The following is a 16382-nucleotide window of genomic DNA, read 5'->3' on the forward strand; positions in this document are numbered from 1 at the left end:
TCAAGTTCCAACGCAGTTCGTTCCAAATTGGAGTGGTTGGTGGATTGCATAGTTCTAGCGGTTGGATTTCACTCAAAACTCACCAAATTACTTCCCCCACCATATTATGATGTTTCTCAAGATTTGCGCTCAATCCGATATCAATAGGTGCAAGAAATTGGACAATTCAACTTGAAAGGCAGTTCGTTCCAAATTGGAGTGGTTGGTGTATTGCATAGTTCTAGGGGTTGGATTTGTCTCAAAACTCACCAAATGACTCCTCCCACCTTATTATGATGTTTCCCATGATTTGGGCTCGATCCGATACAATAGGTGTAAGAAATTGGACAATTCAAGTTCCAACGCAGTTCGTTCCAAATTGGAGTGGTTGGTGTATTGCATAGTTCTAGCGATTGGATTTCACTCAAAACTCACCAAATGACTCCTCCCACCATATTATGAAGTTTCCCAAGATTTGGGCTCGATCCGATATCAATCGGTGTAAGAAATTGGACAATTCAATTTGAAAGGCAGTTCGTTCCAAATTGGAATGGTTGGTGGATTGCATTGTTCTTGCGATTGGATTTCACTCAAAACTAGCCAAATGACTCCTCCCACCATATTATGATGTTTCCCAAGTTTTGGGCACAAACCGATATCAAAAGGTGCAAAAATTGGACAATTCAAGTTCGAACGCAGTTCGTTCCAAATTTGAGTGGTTGTTGTATTGCATAGTTCTAGCCGTTGGAATTCACTCAAAACTCACCAAATTACTCCTCCCACCATGTTATAATGTTTCCCAAGATTTGGCCTCGATTCGATATCAATAGGGGTAAGAAATTGGACAATTCATTTTCCAATGCAGTTCGTTCCAAATTGGAGTGGTTGGTGTATTGCATAGTTCTAGCGGTTGGATTTCACTCAAAACACACCAAATGACTCCTCCCACCATATGATGATGTTTTCCAATATTTGGGCCTGATCCGATATCAATAGGTGTAAGAAATTGGACAATTCATTTCCTAATGCAGTTCGTTCCAAATTGGAGTGGTTGGTATATTGCATAGTTCTTGCGATTTGATTTCACTCAAAACTAGCCATCTGACACGTCCCACCATATTATGTGGTTTCCCAAGTTTTGGGCACAAACCGATATCAATAGGTGTAAGAAATTGGACAATTCAAGTTCCAACGCAGTTCGTTCCAAATTGGAGTGGTTGGTGTATTGCACAGTTCTAGCGATTGGATTTCACTCAAAACTCATCAAATGACTCCTCCAACCATATTATGGTGTTTCCCAACTTTTGGGCTCGATCCGATATCAATAGGTGTAAGAAATTGGACAATTCAAGTTCCAACGCAGTTCGTTCAAAATTGGAGTGGGTGGTGTATTGCATAGTTCTAGCGGTTGGATTTCACTCAAAACTCACCAAATTACTCCTCCCACCATATTATGATGTTTCTCAAGATTTGGGCTCAATCCGATATCAATAGGTGTAAGAAATTGGACAATTCAATTTGAAAGGCAGTTCGTTCCAAATTGGAGTGGTTGGTGTATTGCATAGTTCTAGCGATTGGATTTCACTCAAAACTCACCAAATGACTCCTCCCACCGTATTATGATGTTTCCCAAGATTTGGGATCGATCCGATATCCATAGGTGCCAGAAATTGGACAATTCAAGTTCCAACGCAGTTCGTTCCAAATTGGAGTGGTTGGTGTATTGCATAGTTCTACCGATTGGATTTCACCCAAAACTCACCAAATGACTCCTCCCACCATATTATTATGTTTCCCAAGATTTGAGCTCGATCCGATATCAATAGATGCCAGAAATTGGACAATTCAATTTGAAAGGCAGTTCGTTCCAAATTGGAGTGGTTGGTGTATTGCATAGATCTAGCGATTGGATTTCACCCAAAACTCAACAAATGACTCATCCCACCATATTATGACGTTTCCCAAGTTTTGGGCTCGATCCGATATCAATAGGTGGAAGAAATTGGACAATTCAAGTTCCAACGCAGTTCGTTCCAAATTGGAGTGGTTGGTGTATTGCATAGTTCTAGCGATTGGATTTCACTCAAAACTCACCAAATGACTCCTCCCACCGTATTATGATGTTTCCCAAGATTTGGGCTCGATCCGATATCAATTGGTGTATGAAATTGGACAATTCAACTTCCAACGCAGTTCGTTCCAAATTGAATTGGTTGGTGTATTGCATAGTTCTAGCGATTGGATTTCACTCAAGACTTACCAAATGACTCCTCCCACAATATTATGATGTTTCCCAAGATTTGGCCTCGATACGATATCAATAGGTGTAAGAAATTGGACAATTCATTTTCTAATGCAGTTCGTTCCAAATTGGAGTGGTTGGAGTATTGCATAGTTCTAGCGATTGGATTTCACTCAAAACTCACCAAATGACTCCTCCCACCGTATTATGATGTTTCCCAAGATTTGGGCTCGATCCGATATCAATAGGTGTAAGAAATTGGACAATTCAACTTCCAACGCAGTTCGTTCCAAATTGAAGTGGTTGGTGTATTGCATAGTTCTAGCGATTGGATTTCACTCAAGACTTACCAAATGACTCCTCCCACCATATGATGATGTTTCCCAATATTTGGGCCTGATCCGGTATCAATAGGTGTAAGAAATTGGACAATTCATTTTCTAATGCAGTTCGTTCCAAATTGGAGTGGTTGGTGTATTGCATAGTTCTAGTGATTGGATTTCACTCAAAACTCACCAAATGACTCCTCCCACCATATTATTGTGTTTCCCAAGATTTGGGCTCGATCCGGTATCAATAGGTGTAAGAAATTGGACAATTCATGTTCCAACGAAGTTCGTAACAAATTGGAGTGGTTGGTGCATTGCATAGTTCTAGCGATTGGATTTCACTCAAAATTCACCAAATGACTCCTCCCACCATATTATGATGTTTCCCAAGATTTGGGCTCGATCCGATATCAACAATTGTAAGAAATTGGACAATTCAAGTTCCAACGCAGTTCGTTCCAAATTGGAGTGGTTGGTGTATGGCATTATTCTAGCGATTGGATTTCACCCAAAACTCACCAAATGACTCCTCCCACCATATTATGATGTTTCCCAAGTTTTGGGCTCGATCTGATGTCAATAGGTGTAAGAAATTGGACAATTCATGTTCCAACGCAGTTCGTTCGAAATTGGAGTGGTTGGTGTATTGCATAGTTCTAGCGATTGGATTTCATCCAAAACTCACCAAATGACTCCTCCCACCGTATTGTGATGTTTCCCATGCTTTGGGCTCGATCCGATATCAATAGGTGTAAGAAATTGGACAATTCAAGTTCCAACGCAGTTTGGTCCAAATTGGAGTGGTTAGTGTGTTGCATAGTTCTAGCGATTGGATTTCACTCAAAACTCACCAAATGACTCCTTCCACCGTATTGTGATGTTTCCCATGTTTTGGGCTCGATCCGATATCAATAGCTGTAAGAAATTGGACAATTCAAGTTCCAGCGCAGTTTGTTCGAAATTGGAGTGGTTGGTGTATTGCATAGTTCTAGCGATTGGATTTCACTCAAAACTCACCAAATGACTCCTCCCACCGTGTTATGATATTTCCGAAGTTTTGGGCTCGATCGATTTCAATAGGTGTAAGAAATCGGACAATTCAAGTTCCAACGCAGTTCGTTCCAAATTGGAGTGGTTGGTGTATGGCATAGTTCTAGCGATTGGATTTCACCCAAAACTCAACAAATGACTCATCCCACCATATTATGACGTTTCCCAAGTTTTGGGCTCGATCCGATATCAATAGGTGGAAGAAATTGGACAATTCATGTCCCAACGCAGTTCGTTCCGTATTGGAGTGGTTGGTGTATTGCATAGTTCTAGGGATTGGATTTCACTCAAAACTCACCAAATGACTCTTCTCACCATATGACGATGTTTCCCAAGATTTGGGATCGATCCGATATTAATAGGTGTAAGAAATTGTACTGGTTAGTGTATTGCGTAATTCTAGCGATTGGATTTCACTCAAAACTAGCCAAATGACTCCTCCCACCATATTATGATGTTTCCCAGGTTTTGGGCTCGATCCGATATCAATAGGTGTAAGAAATTGGACAATTCAAGTTCCAACGCAGTTCTTTCCAACTTATTAGGTGTAAGAAATTGGACAATTCCATTTTAAAGGCATCTTTCCAAATTGGAGTGGTTGGTGTATTGCATAGTTCTAGCGATTGGATTTCACTCAAAACTCACCAAATGACTCCTCCCACCATATTAGGATGTTGCCCAAGTTTTGGGCTCGATCCGATATCAATAGAGGTAAGAAATTGGACAATTCAACTTGAAAGGCAGTTCATTCCAAATTGGAGTGGTTGGTGTATTGCATACTTCTAGCGATTGGATTTCACTCAAAGCTAGCTAAATGACTCCTCCCACCATATTATGATGTGTCCCAAGTTTTGGGCTCGATCCGATATGAATAGGTGTAAGAAATTGGACAATTAAAGTTCCAACGCAGTTCGTTCCAAATTGAAGTGGTTGGTGTATGGCATTGTTCTAGCGATTGGATTTCACTCAAAACTCACCAAATGACCCCTCCCACCGTATTATGACATTTCCCAAGTTTTGGGCTCGATCCGATATCAATAGGTGTAAGAAATTGGACAATTCAAGTTCCAACGCAGTTCGTTCCAAATTGGAATGGTTGGTGTATTGCATAGTTCTAGCGATTGGATTTCACTCAAAACCCACCAAATGACTCCTCCCACCATATTATGTTGTTTCCCAAGATTTGGGCTCGATCCGATAGCAATAGGTGTAAGAAATTGGACAATTCATGTTCCAACCCAGTTCGTTCCAAATTGGAGTGGTTGGTGTATTGCATAGTTCTAGCGATTGGATTTCATTCAAAACTCACGAAATGACTCCTCCCACCATATTATGATGTTTCCCAAGATTTGGGCTCGATCCGATGTCAATATGTGTAAGAAATTGGACAATTCCATTTGACATCGATCTGATGTCAATATGTGTAAGAAATTGGACAACTCCATTCCAAGTTTTGGGCTCGATCTGATCACAATAGGTGTAAGAAATTGGACAATTCAACTACGAAGGCAGTTCGTTCCAAATTGGAGTGGTTGGTGTATTGCATGGTTCTGGCGATTGGATTTCACTCGAAACTCTCCAAATGACTCCTCCCACCTTATTATGATGTTTCCCAAGATTTGGGCTCGATCCGATATCAATAGGTGTAAGAAATTGGACAATTCAATTTGAAACGTACTTCGTTCCAAATTGGAGTGGTTGGTGTATTGCAGAGTTCTAGCGATTGGATTTCACTGAAAACTCACCAAATGACTCCTCCCACCATATTATGATGTTTCCCAATATTTGGGCTCGATCCGATATCGATAGGTGTAAGAAATTGGACAATTCAAGTTCCAACGCAATTCGTTCAAAATTGGAGTTGTTGGTGTATTGCATAGTTCTAGCGATTGGATTTCACTCAAAACTCACCAAATGACTCCTCCCACCGTATTATGTTGTTTCCCAAGATTTGGGCTCGATCCGATATCAATAGGTGTAAGAAATTGGACAATTCATGTTCCAACGCAATCCGTTCCGAATTTGAGTGGTTGGTGTATTGCATGGTTCTAGCGATTGGATTTCGCTCGAAAGTCTCCAAATGACTCCTCCCACCTTGTTATGATGTTTCCCAAGATTTGGGCTCGATCCGATATGAATAGGTGTAAGAAATTGGACAATTCATGTTCCAACGCAGTTCGTTCGAAATTTGTGTGGTTGGTGTATTGCATAGTTCTAGCGATTGGATTTCACTCAAAACTCACCAAATGACTCCTCCCGCCATATTATGATGTTTCCCAAGATTTGGGCACGATCCGATGTCAATAGGTGTAAGGAATTGGACAATTCCATTTGAAAGGCAGTTCGTTCCTAATTGGAGTGGTTGGTGTATTGCATAGTTCTAGCGAATGGATTTCACCCAAAACTCACCAATGCCTTGTCTCACCATGAAGTGACACTTCTCCCAATTCAAAATCAGATTTGTTTCCTGGCATCTTTTATGCACTAGAGACAAGTGGTGAAGACAATTATCAAAAGAGGAACCAAAAACTGAAAAATCATCCATAAATACCTTGATGAATCGTTCCACCATATCTGAAAAGATTGACATCATGCATCTTTGGAAAGTTGCTGGGGCATTGCACAAACCGAATGGCATCCTTCTATAAGCAAACGTACCAAATGGGCATTTGAATGTGGTTTTCTCTTGGTCTTCCGGAGCAATGGGAATTTGATTATAACCTGAAAAACCATCAAGAAAACAATAGTAAGCATGGCCAGATAAACGTTCAAGCATTTCATCAATAAAAGGCAAGGGGAAATGATCTTTTCTAGTGGATGTGTTCAACTTCCTGTAATCAATGCAAACTCTCCAACCAGTGACAGTTCGTGTAGGAACTAGCTCATTCTTCTCATTCTTCACAACGGTGATTCCGGACTTCTTTGGAACAACTTGCACAGGGCTCACCCACTTAGAATCTGAAATTGGGTAGATGATTCCTACATCGAGTAGCTTTAAAACTTTAGCTCTAACCACCTCTTTCATGTTGGGATTTAGCCTCCTTTGGGGCATCACGGGATGGTTTGCTGTCTTCTTCCATTAAAATCCGGTGCATGCACATGCTTGGACTAATTCCTTTAATGTCTGCTATGGTCCACCCAATGGCTGTTTTATGCTCTTTTAGAACTTTAATTAAGCTCTCTTCTTCATGTGAGGAGAGACCTGCAGCAATTATAACAGGGAGAGTTTCGTTAGCACCCAAATATGTATATTTGAGATGATTGGGAAGAGGTTTAAGTTCTAGCTTTGGTGGGATGACAATGGATGGCTCCAATTTCATGGATGATGGTCCAAGAGGCTCGATTGGTGGCCTAAAGGATGGTGGGTATGGCGGAAATACTTCTAAGGCAGCCACCACTTCTTGGAACTCCAGTTCACAAAGATCTTCCTCTTCTTGTGTTAAGACAGCTTCTAGAGCATCATTAGACTTTCTCTGCAAAATTTTGGAAGAAACCTCATGATCCACAACATCAATTGAAAAGCAAGAATCAAGAGAGATAGAAGGTTGAGATAGAGCATTAAGCATTTTAAATTCAACAGTTTCACCCAAAACAGTCATGGAGAGGGTGCTATCTTTCACTTTGATGATTGTGTCTGCAGTGGCCATGAATGGCCTGCCTAGGAGAATGGGATCAACACGATCTCCATTTGGATTGTCTTCCATGTCCATCACTACAAAATCAGCAGGGAGAATTAGTGTATTAACTTGAACTAGAATATCTTCTACAATACCTTTTGGATATTTTATAGAATGATCAACTAGTTCAAGTCGCATTGAAGTCTTCTTCATCCCTTCTAAGCCAAGCTCTTGATATACTGAATATGGCATTAGATTGATGCTTGCTCCCAAGTCCAACATGGCTCTTCCAACCTTCTTGCCTCCAATGTTAATGGGAATGTCAAAGCTGCCAGGATCATCTAGTTTTGGTGGAAGCTTCCTTTGCAATACAGCACTTATATTCTGGTCGAGCTTTACTCCTTCATTTGGAGCGAAATTGAGCTTGTGAGTTTTCAAGTCCTTGATGAATTTTCTATATGCAGGAATCTGTTCAATAAGATCAAGCAAAGGCAAATTGATATTAACTTTACTCAAAATATCATAAATCTCTTTAAAAGTCTTATCTTGCTTTGCTTTCTTAAGACGGCCTGGAAATGGAATCTGTGGAACATATGATGCGGGTGGCACGTATCTATCTTCTTGAAGATGTGGTGGCACAAATTTGTCATCCCTTTTATGCAATTGGAATTGATCGGATTTCTGAGAATCTGATTTGGCCTTAGGAGTAGATTGAGAAGTTTTGAGTTGTTCTCCTTCCGTGGCCATGGTCTCCTCCTCTTCATCTTCTACAATCACAACATCATTTGAAAGATTAGAATCATCTTTATTATCAATGATCTTACCTGATCTGAGCACATGAATGGCCTTGGCTTCTGGGTTCTTTGGATTGATCTTAGTTTGGCTTGGCCATTTCCCAAGCTCTCTTTGAGATATTTCAGCAGCTATTTGGCCTATTTGAACTTCCAATTTGGCAATGGCAGCTTGTGTAGTTTGTTGGAAATTGGATTGGTTGATTGCCATCTGCTTAACTATATCCTCCAATGATGATGTTTGTTGTGGCTTTTGGAATGAAGGGGGATTGGCTTGATTCTGAGTATTCCTCCATGAAAAGTTTGGATGATTCCTCCAACCTGGATTATAACTTTGAGAGTATGGATCATTTCTTGGACCTTGGTTGTAGGAATTTACCACCTTAGCTTGCTCTTGCACAAATTCTGGATATCCAGCCCCAAGTGGACAAGCTATGGTAGCATGGTCATGAGTTTCGCAGATGCTACACACTTCCTTCAGAGGGTTTCTTGAGTTCAATGCAAGAAGAGCATCTAGCTTTTGTTCCAGTTTTGAAATTTGCACACTAGAAGCATCATTAGAACCACTAATAACACGTTTACCTCTTGTATCCGTATGTTGGGTTTAAAAGAACCACCTGCAAAGAGTTCGTACGTTTCTTCTGGAGTTTTGGTTTTAAAAGAACCACCTGCAAAATTGGTGACTATATTATGACTAGAAGGGGTTAGTCCTTTATAAAACATACGCATTTGAAGCTTCAATGGAATCCCATGATGAGGACATTGGTTGAGCAGCCCATTGAATCTCTCCCATGCTTCACAAAATGATTCATCATCTTGCTGTGCAAATAATAAGATCTTGTCCCTAAGCATGTCGGTCTTTTGCGTGGAGAAGTATTTTTCCAGGAACTTCTTTTGAATGGCAGCCCATGTAGTGAGTGAACCAGGCTTCAAAGAATTCAACCAATACTTCGCCTTATCCTTTAAAGTGTATGGAAACACTCTCATTCGAAGTTGATCTTCTGTCACACCTGTCAAGGGAAAAGAACTCACAACATTAAAAATATCCTTTATATGAGTTAATGGATCTTCATTAGGTAAACCATAAAAGGAGGGTAGCATATTAAGATGAGAAGATTTAAGCTCATAATTTCGAGCTACAGTGGGCAGCAAAATGCTTGAAGGAGATGCTGGAATTGTTGGGATATCAAGTTCTCCCATGAACTCAATGGCAGCCATCATTTCTTCTTCTTCTTGGTCTGAACTTGCTTCCGAATTTGAAAGTGAAGAACCAGGAAGTTCAGTGTGGAGAGCAAGACTTGTAAATGTAGCAAGAGCTTGCTCTTTTGCAGTTGACAACTCCCTTTCTAGACGATTCTGAATTTCAGAGGTCACACGATTTGGTTGCAATGATGGTCCTGCGTTCAAAGATCTGGAACGTTGGAACGAAGACCTCACTTGTTCAAGGAATGGCCTGTTAGACATAAACTATCTGAAACAGAAAATTAGATTAATTAGAAACACTAAAAAGAATAGGGTAACCTTGGGCACATAACCAGGGAAGAACTTTCGTTCAGTCCCCGGCAACGGCGCCAAAATTTTTTGTTAATAATATGTTAACTCGCAATTGTACGGGGCAATTAGTAGTATAGCAAGACAAGTACGAGGTCGTACCCACGAAGACTGAGAAGTTCAAATTAGTTATGTACTTTAGATTACCGAATTCAAGAAGTTAGGAAGTTAAATCTATTTAAAGCAAGAGTGAGTTTGAAAACAAATGCAGCAAGATTAAAATGAACTTTGAAGTGAGAATGCTTGTGATTATAGAAAGAAATGAACAAACTGAAATTGCAACGGAAAGCAAGTAAACAAAAGTAACAAAGGGTGGTTTTGAAGGTTAAAACACAGGTTTGGAGACTAGGGCATTCGATTCACCATAACAATTCAATTCTGGGTTATAAAGATTCAAGTAACAAGTCTAATTCAGATTCAAAGATTGATTCTAGCTAAAGTATGATTAGGCCATGGTGTTTGGTCCTAACCTTGTGTTCCTAATTCCCTAATTTGATCATTTGTTGTCTAACCTAAAATTAAGCATTAGGAACCCATTAAGCATAGAAGAACATTTTAAACAACCAAGTATGTATCTAATCCCTGTTGTCGAATGTCCATACATACTCTTCCTATTCATAGTTCAATTCGAATTAAAGCATGGTGTATACTCTTAATTCAAACCAAGATAGTTAACAAACAAGTTCTAATGGTGATCAATCATTCAAACAAGCATGTTAACTTATAAGCATAATGAATAAGAACATGAATCATGAATCAAACTTGAAACTCCAAACTTATAAACCCAGAATATTCATGTTAGGTTACATCGAAGCCCTAGTTATGGATTTAGCTACTCATAATGGAAAAGAGACTTGAACAGAAATGAGAAAACATAATGAATGCAATAAGAGTAGAAAAACCCTTTTTCTGAAGTTCTTGTGGTGTCTAATACTTCTCCAAGTGCTTCTCCACTTCTAATGCTTCTCCAAGAGCTTCCCCACTTCTAGAAAGATGAATGAAGGATATGGAGGTGATTTGGGATGAGTTTGAGTGAGTGGTGATGGCTAAGGAAGATGAAATTCGTAGGGAAATGGAAGAGAGGTTTGCTGGAGTTGTTTTGGTGATTGTTGGAGTGTTTGGGATTGTGAGAGTGTTTGAGGATGGTTGGAGTGAATTGTGGGGTTGTGAATCCCAGGATTTGTTGTGTCTTGAATGTGGAATGGATGTGGTATTTATAGGGAGAGGGGAGTGATAAATCTGAATTCAATATGGCAAATGCATTCAACACTTGCATTATAAAATCTAAATTGGTTGATGCACTTCACTAATGCATACAACACTTGCATTATAAAATCTGAATTGGTTGATGCACTTCACCAATAAATCCCACCAGCAGCCCTAGCTCATCTTCATGTCACCATGACCAAGCTTCCAACCAGAAACAATAGCTCATGCCTAGCTCACCATGACCAAGCTTCCAACCAGCTCATCCTGAGGTCAGCATGACCAGCAACTTCAAGGGCTTACAACTTGGGCTTCTCTTAAGCAAATGACGACTTTAAGATGTCCATTGTGAAGTTCAGAATGTTTCTGATCCAACCACACAAGTATTGGCCGAAATGAAATTCTAACTCAGTTTGCTCGCTGACAAAAATCCATCCTGAGCATGGATCTGTGTTTGCTAGGTGACGGAATCCAGATTTATCCAATGGGGCTGAATGTTGGATATGTTATAGTACACACCCATTGGAACAACTTTCATGAAGAATGCGGCCTCATCCGAGCTGTGTAGGTTGCTGAAACAGATCTTGCAATGTGACCCACGAAACTGGACTGGCAAGGGGCTGTAGGAAAAAATGAGTTTGTCTTTAAGCTCTTCTTCCATTCATCCAAATTAGGCCTTAACATGCTTGAATTGCATGAATTATGCTCTCTTGGTTTGTTGGCCTACAAAACACACAAAGGGAGGGAAATAACTTAGAATTATAGGAACTAAGCAAAAGAAGTAAGTAAATTGGGCATGTATATGTATGAAATTATGAGCTTAACACACCCCCAAACTTAGATTTTGCTAGTCCTCGAGCAAAACAAAAGAGAAACAAAGATAAAAACAAAACAAGAAGTTAACTAGACCACTTTCGTAGGTAACTCGATTGCATTGAGCGTATGCAACAAGCCTTTAAACCTCTAGGCATCCCTAGTAGGAGGAGTTGTGTCTCCTGAGGGTTTAACAGGTACGATACCCACAAACGTTTTTCTAACTCTACAAAACAAAATGGTTAGAAAAACAACTTTGAAATCAACTAATGAAAATGAAAGAAAGTTTTAGTCATACCTCCAACACCATAGAGTTGCCAAGATAGGTCATCAATCAGTGTGTACAAGTGGAAGCTATAGCTCAAAGGCACACAGTTTCAAAGCAAGCACACTCAAACCTTGAATAGAGAACATGCTTCGACTCTAATTCTCACAGATAACACTCAATCACTCAGAACCTATGTTTTAATTCTCTCAAGAAAGCATAAGTGAGTGTATGAAATAGAAGCACAAATTTGGTTAGATCTCATGAAAGGAATTAAATACTAAGAATAGAGAAACACACATACTTACCAGCACCCATGAATACATCCTCAAAGATCAGCTAGGTCTTTCACAATGTTGTAATGAAAGGCTAAGGTTTAGGGGAAATGGAAGAATTGGAAGGAAAAACAAATAACTTAAGAACATACCAAGGTTGCATGCTTCATTAATCTGCAAGGCATCATTGATTTAGATTGGCATGGCAGCAAACTTCATGGTATCACCTGGCATAGACTTTATTTTTCACACTTAGATCATATTGAAACACTTTCATCTTTGCTGATTTGATATGCATCTTCTTTACTTTATTGCACAGATTCACACAAAATTTTTATTTAGGTACATGGCTGCAACTTCCTTGCTTCAAACTTTATGTTGGCAAACCTTGGTATATTTCTAAGTTACTAGGGTATGGCTACAATAGGTCAAGTATCTCAGATTGAGATACAAAGGTAGGGAAATGATGAGGGTGATAGAAGAAAAAGGCTTTAAGTGTTTGGCTTCAAGAGGGCTAATGGAACACACATATGGGTAGGGTGAAAAGAAAGCACATAGAATAGTTATACACACATAGCCTAGCATCACTTCAATGAGTTCATTCATGAATGAGAGCAAGCACATGATATCTGTAAAAGAGAATCATCCTTAGTATTCAATCAAAATGAAATGATGAGATCAATTAGAGTGAATTGAAGAAAATAAGTATGGATGAGAAATAGAACACTTTAAACCCTCTCAAGAAAGCAATTAGGCTCGATATAGCTCACTAGGGTAGTTCCACTATTTTCTTTCAAGAATTTGAGCATGGTACTTTAGCCACCAGAATTCTAAGAGCAAAAGCTTTGTGAAGTGCAAAATTCTGATATGAAAACCTCAAATAGCAGCTCCATAGCATTGATTGTATGACATTCTTTAAAAAAATAAAATAAAAAATAAAAAAATAGTGACAAGAGAACGAAAATTGAAAACACAAATGGATAAGAAAATTGAAATTGAAAACCTTCCCCCCAGACCTGAATTGAACATTGTCCTCAATGTGAAAGCATACAAAAGATGATTGAGAACAAACAAATGATAAAGGGAAAAGTTTAGAAGAAAGTTTAGGAAAAATTTAAAAAAAAAAAAAGAATATATAAGCAACTCATGGATGACCAGTTAAGGGCCTCAGAAAACACAGCCAGGGGATCCGGGAAGGTTGGAGGGGTCACAATGGTCCCGCTTAAAACCCAAACTTCTTAGACACCGAAGGTGTCGCCTAAAGAACTCCTAGACACTGTATTGACGGAGGTGCTCACTGGGGTTACCAAAAGTTAGCTTATATGAAATTTTTTATTTTTTTTATTTTTATATTTATTTATTTATAAAAAAGAACAGAAACTTAAAATGACTAAAATAAAAACAAAACAAGTAAAGAGAAAGGATTGAAATGCTTCCCCTTGATGCGATTAGGTCGACTGCTACCAAGCACCTTCTTCATGAACACATGGGTTGCCTCCCAAGAAGGCAGTTCGTTCTGAATCGGAGTGGTTTGTGTATTCCATGGTTCTAGAGATCGAGTTTCTCTCAAAACTAACCAAATGAGTCCTCCCACCATATTATGATGTTGCCCAAGTTTTGGGCTCGATCCGAAATCAATAGGTGTAAGAAATTGGACAACTCAAGTTCAAAGGGAGTTCGTTCCTAATTGGAGTGGTAGGTGTTTTGGGTAGTTCTAGAGATCGGATTTCACTCAAACTTAGCCAAACGACTCCTCCCACCATATTATGATGTTGCCCAAGTTCAAAGGCAGTTCATTCCTAATTGGAGTGGTTGGGGTTTTGGGTAGTTCTAGAGATCGGATTTCCCCCAAACTTAACCAAATGACAACTCCCACCATATTATGATGTTGCCCAAGTTTTGGGATCGATCCGAAATCAATAGTTGTAAGAAATTGGACAATTTATGTTCAGAGGCAGTTCGTTCCTAATCGGAGTTGTTGGTGTTTTGGGTAGTTCTAGAGATTGGATTTCACTCAAACCTAACCAAATGACTCCTCCCACCATATTGTGAAGTTGCCCAACTTTTGGGCTCGATCCGAAATCAATAGGTGTTATAAATTGGACAATTCAAGTTCGAAGGCAGTTCGTTCCAAATTGGAGAGGTTGGTGTTTTGGGTAGTTCTAGAGATCGGATTTCACTCAAACTTAACCAAATGACTCCTCCTACCATATTATGATGTTGCCCAAGTTTTGGGATCGAACCGAAATCAATGGGTGTAAGAAATTGGACAATTTATGTTCAAAGGCAGTTCGTTCCTAATCGAAGTGGTTGGTGTATTCCATAGTTTTAGAGATTTGATTTCACTCAAAACTAACCAAATGACTCCTCCCACCATATTATGTTGTTGCCCAGGTTTTGGGCTCGATCCGAAATCAATAGGTGTAAGAAATTGGAGAATTTATGTTCAAAGGCAGTTCGTTCTTAATCGGAGTGGTTGGTGTTTTGGGTAGTTCTAGGGGTCGGATTTCACTCAAACTTAACCACATGACTCCTCCCACCATATTATGATGTTGCCCAGGTTTTGGGCTCGATTCGAACTCAATAGGTGTAAGAAATTGGACAATTCAAGTTCAAAGGCAGTTCGTTCCTAATCGGAGTGGTTGGTGTTTTGGGTAGCTCTAGGGATCGGATTTCACTCAAACTAAACCAAATGACTCCTCCCACCATATTATGATGTTGCTCAAGTTTTGGGCCCGATCCGAAATCATTAGGTGTACGAAATTGGACAATTTATGGTCACAGGCAGCTCGTTCCTAATCGGAGTGGTTGGTGTATTCCATAGTTCTAGAGACCGGATTTTACTCAGAACTAACCAAATGACTCCTCCCACCATATTATGATGTTGCCCAAGTTTTGGGCTCGATCCGAAATCAATAGGTGTAAGAAATTGGACAATTCAAGTTCAAAGGAAGTTCATTCCTAATTGGAGTGGTTGGTGTTTTGGGTAGTTCTAGAGATCGGATTTCACTCAAACTTAACCAAATGACTCGTCCCACCATATTACGATGTTGCCCAAGTTTTGGGCTCGATCCAATATCAATAGGTGTAAGAAATTCGACAATTTATGTTCAAAGGCAGTTCGTTCCTAATCGGAGTGGTTGGTGTATTCCACAGTTCTAGGGATCGGATTTCAGTCAAAACTAACCAAATGACTCCTCCCACCATATTATGATGTTGCCCGAGTTTTGGGCTCGATCCGAAATCAATAGGTGTATGAAATTGGACAATTCAAGTTCAAAGGCAGTTCGTTCCTAATTGGAGTGGTTGGTGTTTTGGGTAGTTCTAGAGATTGGATTTCACTCAAACTTAACCAAATGACTCCTCCCACCATATTATGATGTTGCCCAAGTTTTGGGCTCGATTCGAAATCAATAGGTGTAAGAAATTGGACAATTCAAGTTCAAAGGAAGTTCGTTCCTAATTGGATTGGTTGGTGTTTTGGGTAGTTCTAGAGATCCGATTTCACTCAAACTTAACCAAATGACTCCTCCCACCATATTATGATGTTGCCCAGGTTTCGGGCTCGATCCGAAATCAATAGGTGTAAGAAATTGGACAATTTATGTTCAAAGGCAGTTCGTTCCTGAACGGAGTGGTTGGGGTATTCCATTGTTCTAGAGATCGGATTTCATTCAAAACTAACCAAATGATTCCCCCCACCGTATTATGATGTTGCCGAAGTTTTGGGCTCGATCCGAAATCAATAGGTGTAAGAAACTGGACAATTCAAGTTTAAAGTCAGTTCGTTCCTAATTGGAGTGGTTGGTGTGTTGGGTAGTTCTAGAGATCGGATTTTACTCAAATCTTGACCAAATGACTCCTCCCACCATATTATGATGTTGCCCAAGTTTTGGGCTCCATCCGAAATCAATAGGAGTATGAAATTGGACAATTTATGTTCAAAGGCAGTCCATTCCTGATTGGAGTGGTTGGTGTTTTGGGAAATTCTAGAGATCGGATTTGACTCAAACTCAACCAAATGACTCCTCCCACCATATTGTGATGTTGCCCAAGTTTTGGGCTCGATCCGAAATCAATAGGTGTAAGAAATTGGACAATTTATGTTCAAAGGCAGTTCGTTCCTAATCGGAGTGGTTGGGGTATTCCATAGTTCTAGAGATCGGATTTCATCCAAAACTAACCAAACGACAGTTCGTTCCTAATTGGAGTGGTTGGTGTATTCTATACTTCTAGCGATTGGATTTCACTCAAACTTAAGTTG

At 39.7% G+C, this 16382-nt stretch overlaps 1 non-coding gene across 1 annotated transcript; it reads left to right on the plus strand.

The window, feature by feature from the left end:
- Positions 1–8753: 8753 nt before the first annotated feature.
- Positions 8754–8860, plus strand: LOC148292990 (small nucleolar RNA R71). The gene has a single exon (XR_015826000.1). It is a non-coding gene; the product is annotated as a small nucleolar RNA R71 (small nucleolar RNA).
- The last annotated feature ends 7522 nt before the right edge of the window (positions 8861–16382 follow it).

This window comes from Prunus avium, chromosome 7, assembly GCF_965620075.1.
Source record: "Prunus avium chromosome 7, drPruAviu1.hap1.1, whole genome shotgun sequence".
Lineage (NCBI taxonomy): Eukaryota > Viridiplantae > Streptophyta > Magnoliopsida > Rosales > Rosaceae > Prunus > Prunus avium.